General features: G+C 56.8%; 1 protein-coding gene across 10 annotated transcripts in view; it reads left to right on the forward strand.

The window, feature by feature from the left end:
- The window catches only part of CTIF (cap binding complex dependent translation initiation factor), a 292,923-nt gene that overhangs the window by 205,541 nt on the left and 65,868 nt on the right, over positions 1 to 21,514 (forward strand). The gene's annotated exons all lie outside the window — the stretch shown is intronic.

The following is a 21,514-nucleotide window of genomic DNA, read 5'->3' on the forward strand; positions in this document are numbered from 1 at the left end:
GTTTGTGTGAGTGATCCATGGTTACAATGGGCCAATATAATTTTATAGGTGTTTCGTGTTTAACCAGCCTTTCCCTCTTTCTATTTCCACGATAAGAGAGTTGATGCTTGCTCTTCACCAGTCTCTGTGCTTTGACCTCTCTGCGTCCGAGCAGACGTGAACCGGGTGTAGACTTCACCTTTCCTCCTCCCGCCCCGGACCACCACCCCCAGGCCCTGGAGGTGGTGTGGCTGGAGCTGAGCAGAAGGTGCAAAGGCTTTGAGCAGGAAAGGTGTGATCTTCTTGCCGATACACTGGGCTTCCTGAAACCACTCTTAGGGCAAAGGGGAAGTGTGGCGACCTAAGACTCTCTTGTTCCTCGGTGCCTTCCCGCTCAAAATCCCTCCTCCCCCCCCCCCCTTTTCACTTCTTCCTCCATGGGTTCCCCGCATCCAGTGCTGGTTTCGTGACCGCGAGCGTGTAGTGTCGGTATGGGTGTGGGTGCGCAGACTAAGGCCAGCGCCGTTCCGTCCCACGAGCCAGAGGCCGATCCCTGCCCTTCTGTCACGGGTGGTAGCAGGTAAATTGGTGGCATCAGAGGAGAGGTAGCTGGTGGCCCGGCATGGCCACCATGGCTGGGGCCTCTTGGCTGGAGAAAAGTCTTCTGTAGTGTGACTTTGTACCTTAGGCTAGTTGAGATGTGAATTGAGTTTCCAGCCCAGGTGAGGTGAGACTAGAGCCTGGCGGTTCGGAAAGCAGGGGTGCAGAGCGGGCAGAGACCACCTGCGGGTCTGTCTGAACAAGGGCGACCGTGTGACAAGTCATCCAAACTGCAACCGTCCTGAGAGTCGCGAGGGCTCCGTTTGTAATTACGCCCAGACACCAGGCGTAAACCAAGGCATGTGGTTGCCTTGGTCTTAACCACCTGGTTCGAAGTCTAAGGTCTCTTCCTAAAAAACAGGGAGGAGGGAGCCCCCGCCCCCCCACATGCTGCCCACATGGCTCCATCCCCGCCCTCCTCCCCTCTTCCTGGGGAGAGCCTGCTCACTGCAACCCGAGCCCTTGCTGGCCAGCCTGGCCTGCTTCTTTCCAGCTCCGGGCCCCGATCAGGTTCCCATTCCTGGATCGCCCACACTCCCCTGGTGACGAATTCCCGCATTACCTGAGGGATTTGCACATCGGGCATGTTCCTCACGGGCCGGAATGTCCTGGGAGAGTGTGGAGGGTGACGGCCGGGAGCGGCCTGCCTGCCACGTCCTGCCAAGCATGGGGGAGTCAGGGCCGGGATCGGCCATTCGCCTTGGATTTAGATCTTTTTCCGAGAAGGGCCAGGATAGGACAAGACTTCTAGACAACGGCTGCCAGCTCCAAGTAACCCAGCCAGAACCAGTGGCGGACAGACATACAGGGCGTGCGGACGAGACGCACCCAGCTGGGAAGGGCAGCTGGCCGCAGGGGCCGCCCAGGATCCTGCCCGGGTCAGGCATTTCTTCCAGTGACCTGTGGTTAGAGCAGCCTTGCCCACGGTGACCGGCAGGGCATCAATCCTGGGAAATGCTCAACCACAGAAGGGGCTCCGTGGCGCGCCCGCCTCTCCGTCAGCCACAAAGTGGGCTGGCTCAGCACAGCAGGAAGGGAACCTGTTTGGCCGCACTGAACTCAACAGAGTCTCCTTTGCATCCCCCAGCTAATAACTTCTTCTGGAATTAGTATGCCGAGAGGCCTGGTTTGGCAAACACGAGCTCAGGGCAAGAACACTAACCTGAAAGCCGGGAAACAGGGCTTTCCGACCTGATTCAGGGGTCATCAGCTGGAACTGGACCTCTGCGGCTCCCGCTGGGACGTGCGTGGCTTGGCTGCTTGATGCCCATCAGGGGACCTTACGGTTTTGCGCTGCCGGCGATGAGGCGGGGGGCCTCGAGGAGGGGCACGAGGGGCCCCTCGCAAGCCTCCTCCTCCCTCACTTTCCCTGGGCCCTTCCACTGCAGGAAACAGTCCCGGGTGCCCCTGGTCCTCAGAAACCTGCCCACCCCCTAGTGTGCCTCAAGGACAGGTACGTCATGTGCTTTGGGAGACGGCCCTACTGATGCCATCTTGTTCCTGGAGCAGAGGAGGGCTCTCAGCCCTACATCTGCCACTTGCCTGGGTAGAGCACTTGTGGATTAGGTATTTAGAAACCTAAATGTCCCCCGTTGGCCCCCACTCACCCCGTCTTCCCCACCCGCAGCCCCAGCTTTTGCGTAAGCTAAGGAGAGAACCCCTCGAAGGGCTTGAGCCAGACGCTCACTTTCAAGGCCCTTCAGGCTCCCATGGAGGGCAGACTGGATGTGCGCGTGTGCGGCTGCCCCGAGCTCCTGACGGATCAACTCCCTGACTGCGAGGCCCAGAGGAAGCCACCTCCCCATGGGTCTGATTGGGCCTCCTCGGGCCCTGCTGCTTCTCCCAGCCGCTGAGGAGGGGACAGATTGAAGTCAGCTTTCCAGGCAGCATGATTGATTCATGGCCATTCATCACCCCAGACTCACAAGGTACAAGAAAAGAGGGAAGTAGGCATGGGTCATCAAACCCCACTTTCCTTCTTAAGGCCCACAGGGGTGTCTTTCTTTACTTGCCTTCATTTTCTGGCAAACCTGATTTGTATCCCCTGGCAGACAGCCCCAGCCCGGCCCCCCAGAGCTCTCCCCTTCCCTCTCTCCCTCTGTGGTTCACTCTCCACTCCCATCCTCTTACAGCTCACCGGGTCTCCAGCCAGCCCCCTTCCGTGGCCTCTGAGATGCCCCCCCGTCCCCGCTGTGGTCAGTTAGGCGGCTTCCTCCACGTCAGAGGCCCGGCTTAGTGATGCTGGCCGCAATGTGCCAAGGGTGTGAAGCGCCCTGTGAACTCAGCTCTCGGCATTGGCTTTGGGTGTGCTCCTTTTTGCTGCCCCAGGTTTCAGCAGCAGGAGCTGGCGGCATAGGGGGAGGGGCAGGCTCTGACGTAGTGGGTGCTGTGGCAGAGGTGAGAGAGCTGCCCCCCAAGCTGGGGTGCAGACCCCATGGAGCGTAACTGGGGCCAGGCGGAGGTCAAAGGACCTTTCACCCTTCCCAGCCAGACTCAGCATCGTCAGCTCCAGGAACCCAGAACACTGCCCTCATGAGCCATGATGATGCCAGGGACCCTAGGGTTTCAGTAGACCCCCTGTCACCAGTCCCACAGCCCAGAAATGGTCCCCAATTTTTACATCAAAACCGAGTCTTTTTGCCTTAAACGTGGTCCTTTCCCTAATGTTCTTGTAAACAAAATTCTACTTATTATAATAACAGACATTTCTTAAATGCATCAGATCAGTGCCTCTCATCAGAGCAGCGCTTCTCAAACTTGAACGTGCTTTTGAATCACACGGGATTTCATTTAAATGCAGATTCTGGTTTGGTAGCTCTGAGTGCAGCCCGAGAGTTTGCAGATCCAACAAGTTCCTGGGTGCTGGTGGCCCAGAGACCTCACACTCTGAGTAGCAAGGCATTGTATCAGATGACTGATGGTTTGTCGGTGATGGCTCAGTGTCACAAATAGGCCAACTGAGGCACAGTCTTTTATCGGTGTGATCGAGGAGTGTGGGAATCTGGCCTGGCAATGGTGAGTTTCAGCCATCAGGTTTTCGTTAGGCCAGTGGTTCTCGGCCTAGCTGCCCGTGACAATCGTATGGAGAGGAGCTTGTAAGATACAGTGTTGCAGGCGTCCTACCCCAGACCGGGCGAATTCCATTCTCCAGGGACAGGCTGGCCTTCCTTTTGAAAGACAACTCCCCCGTGATTCTGCTGTGTAGCTGGCCGAGCACCGCTGTCAGGAAGACACTTCAGAGATGCCCTGACTGTGCCACTGTTGTCACTTACGAACCAGCTGGCCCTGCCTGTCATCCCGTGAGCCAGTCGAGAAATTTGTACCAGGTACTGGACTCTTTGCTGAGTAATGTGGAAAGACGCGGAGCTCGAGCTGGTGGGAGAACACCAAAGCAGGAGACGGGGCAGCTGAGACAGTCCCTTCACCTTGCCTGGCCTCGGGTTCACCTCCGGGCAGTGAGGAAGCTGTTCTGGATGATCCCGGGGGCCCTTTCTTATACTCCTCTCCCCCATTCTGGGGTTCCTCCTGGAGCACCTCCACACTAACCAAGTCATCCCAGTGGGAGCCCAGAGCTGCCTCTCCTCGCCACTGACCCTACTTCTCTCTGTCCTCAGATTGTCTCCCTACGTCCTTTTTCTTTTTCTTGGCCTCCGACGTTTGTCAGGGCAGTGATCGTATGTTCCAGGAGAAGGACCTCACTCTCAGCCCACGTTGTCGGGAGTGGGCCAGAGGCCGGGCCACCCAGTAAAAGCTGGGAAGTCGATTTGTTTCATTGCCCAGCCCGCCTCACTCCCCCTCTCCCACCCAGCCCCCGACTTCGTCTTTGCGGGGTTCCACACCCACTAGAGTGTGTGCGCGGATGCTTTCTGACTTCCGGGAGAATATGGGTTGCCCAGGACCCCTGGGTTATGGAAGTCACCAAAACTCGCCTTGATCGTCACCAGGGAATAGTGGAATGATAATAGGGCGGAGGGGTGGCGGGGGAGGCTCCAGCTTCACCCAGGGAAGAATGAGCATGCCTCTTTTATGGGACCTTTGGAATGAGAGGAATTGGAGGCCTGAGGCCCCTCCACCCGGCACTGCCCTGTCACCACCCCAAGCCTTCCACTTGGGCTCAGGGAGTGCTCCTTCTCCAAGATATGCCTGAGTAGTACAAGTTCAAGCCCTCCTCTGTTGAAATGTGTGTGCCCTGTTTAGCCAAGAGGTGTCTGCATCTGAGCTATGCAGAGCGAAGTATTATTAGAGCAGGCATCAGTGTGTCTGTAATTGACCCCAGCTCTCCCTAGCAACCGTTGCCAACAACACATCTAACAGAAGGATGCGATACCTTTTTTGAAAAAAAAAAAAAAAAAAAAAAAAAAACAACTCATCCCAACTCAAGTCGTAAACACAGCGGGGCTGTTGTGAAAAAATGCCAACTCCGAATCTGGCATCTGACCAGATTTCAAAATAAATTGCTCTCCACCAGCACCTTCTATAAGATTGTCTTTTAAAAAGCTGGCCTCAAGCTAGAGAGCAGATAAACCCTTGTGTTTCAGGCGAGGTCACCAGTAAGCACTGTGTTTGGAGCTTTTGAAACACGGAAACTCCACTGAGTGGTGCCTGGGGGCTGCACAGGGCTTCTGCGGGGTCTCTGGGAGTGGTTTCAACTGTGGGTTTAGGCCCAGAAGATACACTCAAGACTCTCTGGTCTGGCTGCTCTATCAGTAAGTCAGAACATAATATGCGTCTTCAGGGTGAGTGACACATACACCCTATTCCTGCCCCGTTTCTCTCAAACTCTGCCCCCTGTCTTGGTCCCACATTTGCTGGCTTGGGGCCAGCACTGGCACTGGGCCATCCCTCTAACTCCACTCATCAGAGAGAACCTCCTTCTCTCCTGGTGATCTCAAGGTTTTGGGAAAATGAAACTTGTTCCTCTCCACTTGGAGCCTCAAGTTCCTAACTCCCATCTTTTACAGGGGGGGAGGGAGGAGAGGAGCTAACACTGATTCTTGGGGTTGTAACCAGTTCTAAATGTAAGCTGCTCAAGAGCAGAAGTCCTGGCTGAGTTAGCATTGGTCCCCAGCTCCTGGCATCATGACTTGGACGTAGTAGGTGCTCGGGAAATGCTCGTAGGGGAAAGACGGAGCCCTCAGTATTAGGCCCCAGTACTCCCTGGCGTATGATGAGCTTCTCCACTCCTGAGCACCTTGTGAGTGAATGCCAAGACTCTTTCCGAGCCGGGTTCCGGGGCCGGAATCTTTTCCCATGTTCACAGATGAGAAAAGTGTCTCAGGAAAGCTACGAGCTTTACCCAAAGTCATAGGGCTGAATGAGAGCCATCAGCCCGGCACCCTGGCTCCCATGCCACTGCCCAGATAAGGTGTAAGGGCCAGAAAGTTGGGAAAGTCAGGAATCTGTCTCATGAAGCTATCCGTGGGGATTCCAAAATCCACCCTTCTGGAATAATCCCACTGCCTTTCCAGCAGTCTCTGAGTCTGAGCTTTCTGGGCCACTGGAGGGCTGGGGGTGTCTGAGGAAACACCTTTACATCGCCATTTGCTTTATCCAGATGAACCACACAGCTGCTATTCCTGAGGTGAGGCCCGGTTCTCCCCCTTGAACCCTCTCTCTCTGCTTAGACCTCCCTTACTTCTGCATGCCCACCGCTGAGCCGACGTGCACTCCAGGCATGTAAACTAATTTTACTGTTGGCCCAAGCCAGGCATACCCAGGGATAGAAGCACATTGTTCTGTGCATTCCAGAGCTTGAGCAAAGCCCTGGGCTGTACCCACCCCGAGTTCCCCTCCACTGGTTGCTAGAAATCAAGAGGGGATCAAGCAAAGGGCTCACAGGCAAACGCAGGCAGCTTTCCCTGTGGGCAGATTGTGGATGGTGTTTGCAAAGACCCACAAAAGGTCTTTTTCTCTTAAAAAAAAAAAATGTCGCCCCACCTGCTGGCTGGTGTCAGCACCCTGAGTCATTCTGCCCATGCCGAAGTCCTTGCCCTGTGAGGGCCATGCGGAGTCAGCACACGCATTCCCCCCAAATGGTGGGCACCAGGCAAGCCTGCCTCGTGTGTCACGGGAGACCCCAGGACCTTGACCTTCTTCAAAGGAGGCTGCAGCAGGCACAGCTACCCCACCAGGGAGAGCCGGTGCTTGGCTGATACCAAAGGTCCAGTCCACCCTACCAGAAGCAGAGAGACCTACTTGTTGCCCACGCTTGCTCTGGAATGAGCAGATCGTACCTTCTTTCTGGCAGCCCTCATCTCTTCCTCTCAACAAACACGTAATGAAGCCTTTGCTGGCTACCTTCCATAATGGCAGAGCCCGTATATGGGTCATCTCTCCTAACCTGCCCACCCCTCTAGTCCTCTTCTCCCACTTGGTGCAGGTGAGGGTAGCGTCCAAAGCCTGAGTGTCTTTTTTGAGGCTCCAGCTGCCTCTGACTGTTCAACATGGTGTGGGGTAGAGGGGAAGCAGGAGGTGGCTTCCAAAAGTGCTGAATCTAAGGCCCCCTCTAGAACTTTGGAATACTGAGTGGGACAGAAGCCGCCTGTAATTTGGACAGGAAAAAAAAAAAAAAAAAAAAAGCAGTTTGAGTTTTTAATTGGAAAATAAGCAGAGAGAAGAAAGTGATCATTGACCCTCAGTAAGTCCCAGAAGGAGCCCAGAACAGCGGCTTGCCCATTACGGTTTTCTTGTTGGAGGCTGTGTCCCCTGGTGCCTTGGGAGCAAAGACTGTGTCCTTGTCATCCTTGTGTCCCCCCACACACACACACTACCGTGCCGTCCCATAGCAGGTACTCAGCAAGCATCAGATGGTTGGTTCAGGAGTTCAGCCTAGCGGGGACAAAGGAACATTGGTGGCAACACAAGGGAATAGTTCAGTGTCCTGCTCCCGCCCATCTCTGGGCCAGGGGAACTTTACCCGAGTCAGGGATTATTTCACCATCACCTGTGTTTCTTGCCAGGCCGTGTCCTCCTCCCTGCACAGCCTCACCCCCACCCCCGGCTTCATTTTCCCTGCTAAATCCCCTCATAGAACTTGGCTGGGCGCTTCCCCGTCTGAGGCTGCCATGCCGAGGCAGGCCCTGCCGATAAGTGGGTTATCGGAGAAGGCCAGCTCGGGTGTCCTGGGCCCCAGAGGGTCACCCCTGGCTGGCTGGCGGCTCACCCCCAGCACCTCCTCCTTCCCCCTTCCCAGAGCCAGGCCAGCAGGAGACAGCAGATCCTCCCCGCAGCTCAGCGAGCGCCCGGCCCCCAGCCGCCGCTGGGAATCTGAGCTATGCTAAGCCGCTCCAGATCACGGCATCGCTGCCCTGCCCAGGCACGGCCGGCCCAGACAGGGCGCCTCTACCTGCCGTGGCCGCCTCTGGAAAGCTGGCACTGCCTGGGCCGATGGAAAAAATCTCCCTGCAGGTTATGTAACTGCTCACCACCCTGTCCCTGGCTCCCCAGGGAGGCTCCCCAGCCACCACCAAGGAAGAGGGGCCCTCCCCAAGGCAGGGAGGGGATGGCGGCCGAAGGTCATTCTTTCAAAGAGAAGTAAATAGTCTTGAGGGATTGTCTAAGCTCCTCCTCAAGGAGTCCCCAGGACTGCTGTTCCCTATGGCTTGCAGCGCTCAAAGGCCCACCCCAGCCGCATGGCCTAGCAGGGCGAGGAAGGCTTGCCAAGGGAGCTGGGCTCCGCAGGAGGGGCTGAGAAGCAGAGAGGGAAGGAGGGTTTTATGGTTGGCTTGTTTGGTTTGGATTGGTTGGTTGTTTTTGTTTTTTTTTTTTCATTTGGCCTTGTTTTCTTGTGATAAAGTATATGCAACATAAAATGCACCATTTGGGCCATGTTTTAAGTGCACAACTGAGTGGCACCAAGCACAGCCAGAAGGTTGCACAGCCACTCCCACCATCCACCCCCAGAACTTCTCATCATCCCAAACAGAAGCCCTGTGGCCACCAGGCAGTAACCCCCCGGCCCCCCAGCCCCCTCACCTTCTATCAACATGGCTTTCGTTGATCCCACAGAAGTGGGATCATAAAATAGCCGTCCTTCTGTGTCTGGCTTATTACACTTAGCAAAACGGTTTCGAGGTTCATCTATGCAGGAGCATGTGTCAGAACTTCCTTCCTTGTCCCGGGCGAATAATATTCCATGGGTGTGGTTACACCACGTTCTGTTTATCCGTTTATCTGTTTATCGATGGGCACTGGGGTTGTTTCCTCTTCTGGCTTTTGTGAGTAGCACCATCATGAATGTGTATGTACAAGTATCTGTTTGGCCCCTTCTTTCAATCTTTTGGAAAATATACCTAGAAGTAGAATTGCTGAATCACGTGGAAATTCTATTTTTAACTTTTTAGGAACTGCCAAACTGTTTTCTGGGAGGTCGTTTTTGATGGGGGAAATATAATGAGTGAAGACCCAAAGAAATGGTGCAGGTGAGGGACAGTGGGGAGACTGGCCTGCAGTCAACGTGTAAGTGGAGAGCTGGAAGAAGTCCATAAGGTGGAACAAAAAGGGTTTGGACTTTATGAAGTAGGACCAGGGAGCCCCTGTTGGTTCTTGAGCTGTAGCATGCCCAGGTTATCTAAAAATCACAGAACAGGGGCGCCTGGGTAGCTCAGTCAGTTAAGCGACCAACTCTTGATTTGGGCTCAGGTCTTGTTCTCATGGTTCATGGGTTCGAGTCCCACATCGGGCTCTGTGTTGATAGTGTGGAGCCTGCTTCGGAGTCTCCCTCCCTCTCTCTCTGCCCCTCCCCCGCTCATTCCCCCCCCCTCCCCCACTGTCTCTCTCTCTCTCTCCCCCACTGTCTCTCTCTCTCTCTCTCTCTCTCTCAAAAATAAATAAATAAATAAACATGTAAAAAAATTATTTTTTAATCACAGAACAGCATGGACCTGAAGGCAGGACCTATAGAGTACCCACCCAACCCATTCATCCTGTAGATGCGAGACCGGAGGCCCAGGAAGGTTAACAGAAGCCGTGCTTTGGGAAGACGCGTGTGATGGGTTATAAGATGTTACGCTTGGAAATCTCTTACATTAGAGAACCAGGGGTTTTAGGTGGTGGCCACAGTCATCTCTTTGTAAAGAGAGCACACGCAGATTGGAGCCCGCCCCTCAGAGATCTAAGCTGCGGGGGGCAACGCCTCGTTCCCCCACTCTCCCCCCCCCCCCCGGAGCCCGCTCCCCAGCCCTTGGTGCATGGAACCCTCGCATTCCAGCCACCAACCCCCCCCCACAATCCAGAGGCTGGAAGCTGGGGTTGCCTGCCGCGGGGCCAGCGGGCCAGCATGAGAGATGTACCATTCTTCCTCTGCTCTCCATCCTTCTCAAGTGCCAAGAGCTTCAACAGCAAGGAGTCAGTAGAGAATCTTTAAACTGAGGCCCCCATATGAACAGGCTTCCTAGCCAAAGGCACGTGACCTCTGTTCCAGCGGGGGCACGGAGCACGTAGCCACCTGCCGAGAGAATGAACAGGACTCTGTCCAGTCTGTCCCGTGCCCTTCCCATGCTGCTCCCGCACATCTCCCCTCCCCACTCCTTCCCCTGTCCCTGCGTGCACGAGCTGTGTTCTGGATGCCTGGTGTGGGTGAGGGTGACTTATCCAGTTAGGAGTTGGGGGCACAGAAAAAGGACGAAAGGACAGTGATGTAAACGGCCAGCAAGGGGGTCACACTTGGTTTGAACTCGCTGCTTTCAGGGCAGCTGGCTTGCATCTCCCTAGACAGATAAGAGGTCCCTGTAAGTGGACAGAAGTCTTCCCAGCGCCCCTCCAGATGGCCGCTGAGCAATCACCGGGCATCCCGGGATACAGAGTGCAATGCAAGGAAGCGGGTGGGGGGTTTTCTGTGCCTCCATTGCTTCTGGGCCAAGGGGCATCGTGAGAACAATGCAAAACAATGAGAGGCCCCGTTGCTAGTTTCTTCTAGACTTTTCCCCATTTGGTGCATCTCTGTCCAGAAGACACGGTGACACTCAATCATGAAACAGAGGCTGGATTGTGTGGCCCCTCAAGGTCACCTTCCAGCATAGGAACTCTGGGGGCAGCCTCAGAACCATTAACCCAGGAAGTGCACCCTTCACCCAGGAAGTGAAGCCAAAGTTCAGAATCAGGGCTCCCTGTGCCCTGAGTCTCCATCCCTACGGCCTCATGCCTGGAGTTGGGTCTCCAGGGAGAAACAGTCCCAGCCCCTTCCTGGCCCGACCTCAACCCCAGTTACAGCCAACAGTGCCAGGAAGGGGGTGGGCTGCCCCTTTAGGGGAGCAACTTACACCTTTGGTGTCCTTCCAGATACTAGAACACAGAGGGCAGTCATCTCTGATACGTGGCGACAGACATGCTCGGTCAAGAGCAGTCCCCTCCTGGGGTGGCCACCCAGCCCTGGGGAAGCCCCTTGCCTCCCAGATCAACCTACTGTTGACAGTCCCAACTACGACTAACCAGGTTCCAGAGAGGTTGCGACACCATGTATGTACGTATGCCTGGATCATTTGCATCCGAACCGATGAAGCAGAGAGGACCCAAGAGCCCCCACGCTACCGTGTAGTGCCCAGATGGGCCTCTGAACAGGGGTGATACCCAAGTGGGGGTAGGATAGGTGGGATTTGGGGCTGGCTGGACTCCATCGAAAGCTTCTGGATATACCTGTAATCGGAATAAGCCTATTCTTGAGCAGCTGCATATAAATCAGAGCTCCACATGTTGGACTCACACTTGCCACCGACCCCCAGAGACGGTAGTTATTCCATTACTCTGGGTGTTGAAAACGTCTGACGAAAGGAATAGTGTCTCTAATGCAGCATAGAAACAGAGTCACCTGGAACTCAGCCTGCAGGCCACAGAGACTCCCTCTGGATGACTTCCTGCCTTGTGGCATAAGAAACCATTGATGAAGCCCAGAGTCCAACCCCCACCCGGTCTAACATCTCACCCTGGTTCTGGTACCGCTCAGCTGGCGACTTTGGGCCCATCTCACACGCCAGCCACCCTCCACTTAGTCTTCATTAAATGGGTAATAAAACCTGTGTCCTGCACCTGCTTACCCCACAGACATAATCATGGTTAAAATCTATTGGAACACGGATCATTTTGTCTGTGGCTCTTAAGCCACTTAAGCCTCTTAAGGCTCTTCCTCCAAGAGGAACTTCTGAATTTCATAAAATCATGTTTCTCTTTTTGCATTCTTTTTTCTTTCTATTATTATTCATCGAGTTTCCTAGGAGAGGCCCCACACAGACCTTCTACAAGCCTAGGGGCCACCGACTCACGCTAGGACTTGGGATTCAGCGATGGCACTGTGGATAACCCAGGGATCCAGCAGCAAGGAAAGCCCTCACGGGGACCCCGGGGCTGGCATTGTGTCCCTGCTGGGTGCCCCATGCTCAGCACTATTAAACCCCAGCAAAGCAGGGGCCACTGGCCTCTACCAGGTATTTAGAAATCTGCTGGAGGGGCAAGGCCAGCTCAACTGGAGAGAAGTTTAGATAAAGTCAGAGGAGGGGGCAAGGCCTTTACGTGCTAGCACCTAGGGAAGACTTCCTGGAGGAGGTGGCATGAAAAAAGAGGCAGGATTTGGAGAGCCCGAGGGAAACGTGGAAGGAGCCAGAGCAAAGGCTTGTAAAGATGAGAGGAGCCGGGGGGGGGGGGGGGGGGGGGGGGGCGGGACATAGTTGTGTGGGATGAGGCGCGTGTTGCCCTGTGAGCCTGGCAAGGGTGTCTGGATAGTGCTGGGGGCTCCCCCAGTGTCAGTAAGCCCCGGTGTGAGGCTGCCCAGCCAGGCCGTGACCCCAGGCCACAGTAACCACACTGGCCCTTTCATTTGCTGGCACTTGCTTTTTGCCATCGCAGGCCAAGACGGTTTTAACCCAGAACTAAAACTTCTCCTTTAAGAGCAACGAGTCCCTGCCAACCTTGGGCCTCAGTCCATCTTGGGCAAGAGGCAGGGAGGACCACTGCCTCTGGGGCCCACGCCAGCCTGCTGGCGGGGGGGGGGGGGGGGGGGGGGCTCCAGACGCCTGGGTGTCACTGAGGCGGATAGTCTGGGGCCTGGCAGTCAGGGGCAGGGTCCCAGGTGCCTACCTCCTGTGGCTCACTCAGCCCCTCTCTGTGGATCGGCTGCCCCCGAGGGCAGCCTGTAGGTGGGTGCCCTTGCGCTTATCTACACGCAGACGTGCAGCGCCATGCTATCTTATTGTCCCCTCCTCCTGCAGCAGCCACTTAGCCCACAGGGAGGGAGCAGGCTGTGCGCGAGGCCGCGGGGCCAGGCAGTGTCACAAAGCCTACCCATTCTTATCTCCCCCTCCTCTGCAGGAGCCCCTACTCCTCCTCCCCCAGCACATATTTTCTGGCCTGCCTCAAGGGTTAGGGCAGGAGACAGAAGTCTGAAGCCAGCATCTGGCCTAGCTCCACCCGCTGTGGACCTCGGTGTCCTCATGTGGTCTGGGGGTTGGCTTCCCCGCTGTGCAGCAGGGCTCATGGTTCCTTCTGTCTGGCTCCCTCAGCCCCTCGGGCGCCTTGGGCTTGTGAAGGTTGAGTGGGGGTCCAGGACCGAGGAGAGCCTAGAAAATATTTGGGAGACACCTAGGGGCGGGAAGAAAAGCTGGGGCACTGCTCTGTAGGGGACTTACAGGTGTGGTATAGGAGACACCCCCCCCCCGCCCCCCACCGGCTGCAGCGTGCTCAGCTCTAGCCCCTGCCCTGCATTTCTCTAGCTGGGTGACCTCAGGCCAGTCCTCTCACCCTTCTGGTGGCTTCCTCACCTGTAAAATAAGGGGGTCAGAAGGGCGATCTCCAAGTCTGTGTCTCTGTGTCTGTTATTCTAAAGCAGATGCTGGCCATACGGAGTGCCTGTTAATTGCCCGCTGCCGACTGATTGGTCAGTGGGTTAACTAGAGTGAAGAGCGGACCCCATGTCACCCTCTCCCCGCCGGGGGTGGGGGGAGGTATGCGGTCCGGTCTGCTCCTCCCTACCCTCCCGGCCTGGTCTGCAGAGTCCAGTGCCCTCCTGGCGGGAAGGGCAGCCTGCAGGGGGCGCCAGCGCGCAAGGCTGGCCTCACCTGCCTGCAGGCCCCTCCCAGGCCAGCACAGCATCTTGGCATCCTGGGGGCTTTCCCATTGGGAAGATTGAAGCCATATGATGGCATCTCTGCCACAAAGCCACCTTCCCCTGTGCAATTTCCAGCCCTTCGAGGGGCCCCATCCCTGAGTCCAGCAACCTCAGTTTGAGGGTCCCTTCCAGACCTCTGCGGCAAGCCAGAATAGCGCTCACTCCCCCGGCGTCTGGGTGTTCCTGTCAGCTGTCTGGCTGGGGGCCCTTTTTCCTCCTCCCTTTCATCCGGGCAGTGTCTCTGCAGGCATTCAGCGTGCACTGGCTGGGAGCAGACACCGCCCCCTAAGTACCCATTAGAGTTTTGTGAGGTGGGTGTTCATACTACCCATGGGTGAAGAAAGTTCCAGAAAGCTTAGGAAACAGACCTGAAGTCGCGTAGCCTGTGAGTGACAGAAGCAGAACCAGACCCTAGTCCCCATTGTGCCCTGTACCCCTCGCCTCCTCAAAATGTGTGCCGCCCGAGTGCCTCTGTTGGCTGAAGTGTATTTGTGTTTGGGGACAGGACCGGGCCAGGTATAAGGTGGAGGACAGGTGGTGAGGAACGAGATTAGAAGATGCCTTTGAGGTGACAGGGTTGACCAGAGCCTCCTCCCCACAGACTAAACAATAGCTGAGAGATCTCCCCACTGTCGTCGTATGGCCGAAAGCATCGAGACAGTTTCCAGACGAGAGCTCAGGGGTCCACTGCTCCCTGTGTGTCTCAGCGGGGGCACGGGGCAGGGGTGCCTCTTCCCACCAAGCTGCAAGACAAGCAACAAGGTGGCTCCTTGTTCTCCTAGCCAGCCTCAGCTTCTCCCCTGTGGCCGTCCCACTCATGGGTTTCTAGCCCATCACCTTGGTGATTCATGAAACAAAGGCAAAGAGAAGAAAACTCAGTGCCCTTGGATTTGTTCCTATTTGACGGCCCTGGGGTCTAGAGGCCGCAGCTCTGGGGACGAGTGGGTCCCGGTGAGCGGGCACCACTGGTGCCCTGGGTGGTTGGGCACCTGTGAGCACCCCTTCTGTTTGCAGACCCCGAGGTCAGGTGGCAGGCTGATGAGTCTCCTGTGTCAGGCCCCAGCAACGGAAGCCTGGAGGAAGTGGGTCTCCGATGGGGCCTTGTGCCTCTATCAGCTGTCTAGGCTGGAGGCGGGGGTGGCGGCACCTTTAACCGGTCCCTTCCTCTCTCTGGCTGCCCACCAAGCCACAGAGAACAGGGCATCAGGCCTGCAAAGGGGAAAGGAACGAGAGACAGCGAGCCTGCATGCTGTCTCATTTCTAATGCTCTAAATTATTGAGAAGTGAGGACCCAGGGGCGTGAGCCTAGGCAGTCTGGGTTGCTCAATCCCGAAGGAGCCCTTCTAAGGTTTCCCCGGCACACAGCCCAGAGTGTCACCCCAGAGAAAGAGCCACGTTGTGAAAAGCCACCTTCGCTGCCGCTGCCATGCCTTCCCTTGTTTTTAAACTCCCCCCGTACCGCTTGATTTATTATGACCCCGATGCACTTCAGCAGCTGCGGCTTCATTTCAGAACCAGGTTAAGTAGCCCAGGGTTCAAAACGGAAAAGGTCGGAAGGGGGGCTGCGGGAAGGCGAGGGACACTTAATACGGTGCATTCCCACGCACACCTCTGCCGCCCCGGCTTCGTGTGCATCCTCTCCCTGCAAATGTGCTGCGGCCACACAGACACTTTGGCTCCTCTGCCTTATAAAAGGGAAGCTCGAAAATGTGGTGCGTTGGCACATTGCAGCTGGCTCCCCCGTGCTTCCTCTCCCTCTGGCCCGGACAGAGAGGCAGCGTTCTTGAGAGCTGCTTGGAATGAGAGCCCCACGGGGGCAAGATGGCCCGACGCCAGTGCAGCTTAACAAGCATCTATTGAGCACCCTCTGTGTACCTAAGGGGCAGGGTGGTGGGGCGGGGCGAGTGCAGATAGGCTCAGAAGCCCCATCGGTCCCTTCCCCGGGCCCTGGGCTCCCTTCTCTCGCCTCACCCCTTCCTGGCTAGTACGGCTTCCCAGCATGCAGACCGGACAAGACGTGTTTGAGAAGACCCTCATCCCTGCCTTCGTGGGGCTTCTGGCTTTTCAAGCCCCCTTCTTATTGTCAGGCTCCCAAATGACCCCAGAGGTCTTGCTTGCAAAAGTTTGTTCTCTGGACTTTGTGTTTTCCCCGTCTGCTCTACCCTCCCAGTGCCTCCTGGCTCTGGCCCCAGCGCCAGCCCCTGTCTGTCCCTGCAAACACAAGTCAGCTGTGTGTGCAGACAAAGCCTTGCGTCGCAGTGTGGGGGCCGGACTTGCACAAGGGACATTTCCAGGGAACTCTGGGGGCGGTGGCTGGGAGGGCAGAGGCGACTGTCTGATAGCAGGGACTCGGCGTCACCGTCTAGGGGACTTGGCCGGGTCCCAGGGGCCAGTGGCTGTGGGTGGTGACTGGGAGAGGCGGCTAGGCTGGAAGAAATCTGCTGTTTGAGAAGTGTAGGAAATGGTCTGGAGAGAGAGATAACAGCCCTTTCTCTGTGTGTCTGTGTGTGTCTGCGTCTGCCGGCCAGGGTGGCTGGAGCCAGCCGGTCTGAGGCCGTATCTAGTGAGATTTTTGTCCTGGGTTGTGAAAGTGACCTATGGAGCCAGCAGCAGGGTTCAGGGCCTGGGAGAGAAGACATGTGGCCCTCCCTCCCCTCCCCCTTGTCTTGTGTTCCTCTCTCTACGTTCCTCCTCCCCGCCACCCCCCACCAAAGAGTAGGGAGGGGGCAGGGCTGGCGAGAAAGAACATTCTTAGTGCAGTGGAAATGGTTAAAAGGCCTGGTTTCATCTCGACTGTATTACTAACTTGACATATGAACTTGGATACATCCCCCAATATTTCTGGCTCTCAGGCTCATTGGCTGTAAAATGACGATTATTTATATCTGCCCTGCATATCACACAGGGTGGTTGGAAGGATCTTCTGAAATAAGGATGTGAAAACTTTGTAAACTGTGAAGTGCTGTGTAAACGTAAAGAGTTGTAATGATTAAAATTGCTTCGCGTCCACAAGGGCCTCTGAACAAAGACCTGGCTCAAAGAACGTGGCAGTGAGCAGTAGGGAGGAGGTGGGCTATGGAAGGTTCCAGGGGGCAGTTGGTAGGTCATAGGTTCCATGCGGGAACCTGGACCCCGGGCAGGAAGGGAGGAGGCAGCTATAGGCAGCTCTCTGCAGGTGAGAGTGTTGGTCACAAGTTTGTTGACCTAAATAAGAGGTGGCCTGGGTTCCGTGCATGTCTCCAGGGAGACAAGGAAAACTGTGAGAAACCCCTCACCCACTGGGGGCTCAGGGCCGTTGCCTGGCCTGGAGGATAAAGTCCAAGCTGTTGCACAGGGACGAGGGTGACTTTGCTTTCCTTTCTTCACCTCCACTGTCCAAGTTACCCAGGTCACTCTGTCCCCCCCGGCCCCTCCCCATCCTGACCTGGAAATCAGCCGCCTCTGGTGTAGAAAGTGCAGGAAAGAGCCTGCAGAGGTGACGGGACTCTTAGGCCAAGAGAAGCTGGGCTATTTAAAGTGTGCAGCGCCCTGGGGGCATGAATGCCACCCACCCCTAAGGCCCTCTCAGCCTCCAGCTTCCCCTCCCTTGGCCCAGATCCCGGGGCCTCTGGGCACCCCGAGGGCCACAGGTCAGGTGCCAGGGGCTCTGGGAGGCTGCAGGCCCGCAGCTCCTGGGGCTGGCATGGAGTGGCTCGACCTCACCTCCGGCTTGGGTTCCCTCCTGTGAGCCTCTGGGCTGAGTTGGCGGGGCCACACAGACTCCTTGGCTCCCTGTGCCTTATAAACGGGGCCGGGGCTGTGTGTGGAGCTTACAGGAGGAATGCCTGGCGCCTGCGGCCCAGGGCAGCTGCTGCCCCCCCCCCCCCGCCCCTCCCTGCTGGCCAACGCGCCACCAGCCTCGGGGAACCAGAGCCAGCCCAGGGCAGGATTGGGAAGTGGGGAGCTTTGCCTGGCAGGCCCTTTCCCCCTGCTCTGGCCTGCCTTCCCAGCACACCCCAGATTACAGTAGGGTTTTCTCCTTTTCCCCCAGTTAACCTTTACCTGTCCTAGGCCCTGACCCGTCCGTGAGTGACGCAGTGTGCTATCTCTCCTCTCCTCTCCGCGGAATGAAGAGGGACCGGAGGCCGGCCTGGCACCTGCAGGTGCCACACAGGCCCTCGCACTTGGGGACGGGCTGAGGGGGCCTTCGCTAAGCGGTTCCCGGGTGCCAGGCCTGGAACCAAAGCTGGTCTACACGGGGAGCTGCACCGGTACGGTTTATGTATGCCGACTCCGCCAGCTACCCTCCCCGGGAAGGACTGGCCGTTGTCCTGAGCCTGCATCCTTCCTACTCTCTTGGCATTAAATTGTCCTTTCTTTTATGAAATGATGGATGGATGAACGCTTTTAAAAAAACATCCCCAGCAAAATAAACCATTGGCAGCCCTCAAATCTTTCTGATCCAAGAAACCCTGGAGCCCACTCCCAGCCCCCTAGCTGATGTCCAGACCTGCACAGATCAGCCGGGCATCCAGCTGTCCAGGCACAGGGGAGCCCCAAGGCCTGCTGGGTGGGAGGAGTTGATGAGTGAGTGGGGTATCACCTGGGGAGCTGGGGCAGGGAACTCCCGAACCTGGGGCTGCGTGTGGGTTTGCAGCCCACCCACCTGCTCTGTTCTCTCGGCTCGAGATGCTTCCTCCCACGTGACTGGGACTGCGGTGTCCCAGCTTCCCACCACACTCTGCCGCTGTTGGCTGCCGCCGTCCCTGCAGGCCTGGGGAAACCCAGAGATGCTGCGTAGGCTGCCCCCGGTCGAACACAGCGCGCTGACTCCTGACTCCAGTTACCCGGTCAGCACACCCTGCACTCCCAGTCTCCTTCTGCAGCAGGACCGAGGAAAGGCAGGATGAAGAACTGGGGAGGAAAAAGGTGTCCCTGTGCGGGAGGAGAGGTGTGATTTGGGGCCTTCACTTGAGCAATGGCTCCGGGACCTGAGGGTCGGGGCGGTGATCTGAAAGCGATCTCAGGGTTGACTCTGAGTGACCTGTTGAATACAGGAAGCAAGAAAGAGTGACTTGGCAAGTTTCCAGCTTGGGTGCCTGCAAGGACCCCTTCCCTGAACGCGGGTCAGCGCCGTGAGTGCAGGACGCTTGGGTCGGAGTGAGCACGTATACATGTGCTTATGCGTGTACGTGTGAACAGCCGCTCCATGCGTGCTCAGGGAAAGCCACGCTATCATCCTCACTCCTCAGAAGTGGTCACGTCCAATATCTTCCCATCCTTCCTCGTAAACACCCTGCAGGGAGACCAGCCTTTGGCCATTTGCTGCATGTGGGAGGAAGCACCAGGTTTTCCACGCGGGGTCCGTTTCAGATAAACGTGAGCCGTCCGCAGGTGGACGGGTTTGTGCGGGAGGAAATCCTGCCCCCAGCCTGGAGATGCCAGGAGGCTCCAGGAGTGCAGACAGCAGTGTGGGGCCTGGTGATGCAGCAAGGTCACGGAGACCACTTCATGAAAGGACACCCCGGGTCGGGTTTCGCTTTCTGCCATTTTTCTAATTTTGTAGTCACTTAAAGCCACCATCGCGGAGTTTAGGTTTGGAGACTGTGAGAGTGAGAAACATGAGTCTTCTGTGCCCCCGTTCTGCCTTTCTATGAGCTGTTTTCATTAAAGGAAGAGAAGGAGGGAGGGAGGGAGTAAAAAGGGAAAGAAAGAAAAGAGAAGAGAAGTCTATCCCAGTGTCTGGTTTGGCCAGAAGCAAGGATCCGGGGTGGGGGGGGCCAGGAGGATGCCTCTTGTAACTAAGCATCATTCAGCAGATAGGTTAAGGCCTCCCGGGCCCGGGAGGGAGCAGCCTAAGAGCCGGGCTGGAGTCAGAGCTACATTCCTGCCCAGGTTCAGAGCCCAGCTCCACGCTCACGGCCGCGCAGCTTTAGACAAGGGACCTAATCGTTCTGTCTCCATTTTCGTCCCCGCGTGATGGGGGTGATGCTGGTGCTGTTAGGAGGACTGAATGAGGTGCTGCCTGTAAAGATTTAAGGCAGTGCCTGCCACGCAGTGAACCCTCAGTAAATCCCAGGTGCGCTGGAGAGCGCGGCCGTCACTGCACAGGTGCCCAGTGCCGAGCAGGGACTGGGTGGGACTGGAGTCTGGATCAGTGAGCGGTGCCGTCCTAAGTCAGCGTTTCCCCTCTGGCTGTTCCTGCTCGGAGCTAGATCAGAATGCGTGGGGCACAGAGCCTAAGGCTGGAACTCAGAAGGGACAGGAAGGACCCAGCCCAGCTGTACTCCCTCCTGGGTCTCACCCCGGTGGAGCCCAGGGGCCTTCCTCTTCTCTCTTCCAAGATCATTGGCACCACCCCCCCCAACCCCCGGCACCAGCGGCTGACTCCGTGAAACCTTCTGCTTGGAGGCAGCCGATGGACTGGATGACCTCTGAGTCCCTTCCCTCCCTGCGCTGTAGTAAATCTCCCTTCCCTCACCCTGTCACTCAGTCTGTGGCCTGCTGGGGACCACAGCCTGTCCATATGGTTCAGCTGGCGGCTTGGGAGGGGCCCTGGGGATGGGACTTTGTTGGAGCCTCCAGACCATTGAGGGAGGGGCGGGGCTGGGGTCAGGACAACAGCAGTGCCTTTCCCTGGCTCTCTGGGAGCAGCTGTGAGGGGCGCCGGCAGGGACCGGTGACTAAGATCCCCTCCCCTCCTCCCCCCACCAGCCCCATCTTGCTGTTTGTGAGGGATGAAGTCAGGGCGGCCAGGCCGGACTGCGGCCACGTTGGTTCGCATCTTAAGTATCAAAAGAGAGAGAAAGCAGAGGGGGGAGGGAGGGAGGTGACCCCTATCTGTCCGAAGACTAAAACCGTGGACTGGCAGGGGCTTTGACAAGCAATTCTTTCTCTGCGGGCTGCTCTGACACCTGGCCGTGTGGCCCAACTCTAGACCTCAAGTGCAGCACGGCTGCTCCCAAGCCAGGTGCTGCAGCAATGGACCATGACAGGCCCCAGCTCTTGGTCTCCTGGGTCTTCCATCTTGCTGGGGATTTCCCCCTCTGAGGAAGGAAGAAGGGGCAAGAGGCATGCGTGTGTGTGTGTGTGTGCGTGTGTGTGTGTGTGTGTGTGTGTGTGTGTGTGTGTGATTGTGTTGCCACGTTACACATTCCAGCTCCCAGACAAGCGTGCGTCTGGCTGCTGGCTGTCTGCTTTTCTTCCAAAGGGTGGTTTGCAGTTTAGATTAAGGGCTCCTGGCTATAAATGGTATTTTTCTCAGCCCCCACCCCAACTCATCCCCCTGTGCCTCCACCCCGTGCACAGCTTCCCTGGGCCCTAGAGGGGACTGGCAAAGCCGAAAGGGGGGCCCCACAGCCCTGTGCATTTGGGTATCTGTCTTTCTCACCTCTGTGGTGGAGGAAGGGGGAAGGAGGAGGGGAAGGAGGAGAAGGAGGAGGAGAAGGAGGATCTCAGCGTGGGGCCAGGGTAGAGCCAGACACTGCTGCCCAGCAAATGCTCTGGGAGAGCAGTTCTGATGACCTTGACTGGGAGCTCCCCCTTTCTCAAGGTCTCTCAGCAAGAGCTCCCACAGGACATGAATGGATGGCTGACCCTTTGACCTTCAGGTTGGAGAAGGAGAAACCTGAGTTTTTTGGCTTTGTCCCTTTCTAGGAGGAGGGTTAGTAAGGTTCATGACGCTGCTCTGGAACCCCAGCTTTGAGGGCAGAGTCTCAGTCTGAGCGCTTCATATGTAATGTGTGGCTGTGCCCCCTGAGGACGGGCACACAGACTTCTGGCAGGACTCAGGATACCGAGTTCTAGGTCTCCCTCTGTCCCCTACTCTGAGAGGGAGTCGGTGAGCCGGCTCTTCTCCCTGGC

Source organism: Panthera onca, chromosome D3, assembly GCF_046562875.1.
Source record: "Panthera onca isolate mPanOnc1 chromosome D3, mPanOnc1 haplotype 2, whole genome shotgun sequence".
Taxonomy (NCBI): domain Eukaryota; kingdom Metazoa; phylum Chordata; class Mammalia; order Carnivora; family Felidae; genus Panthera; species Panthera onca.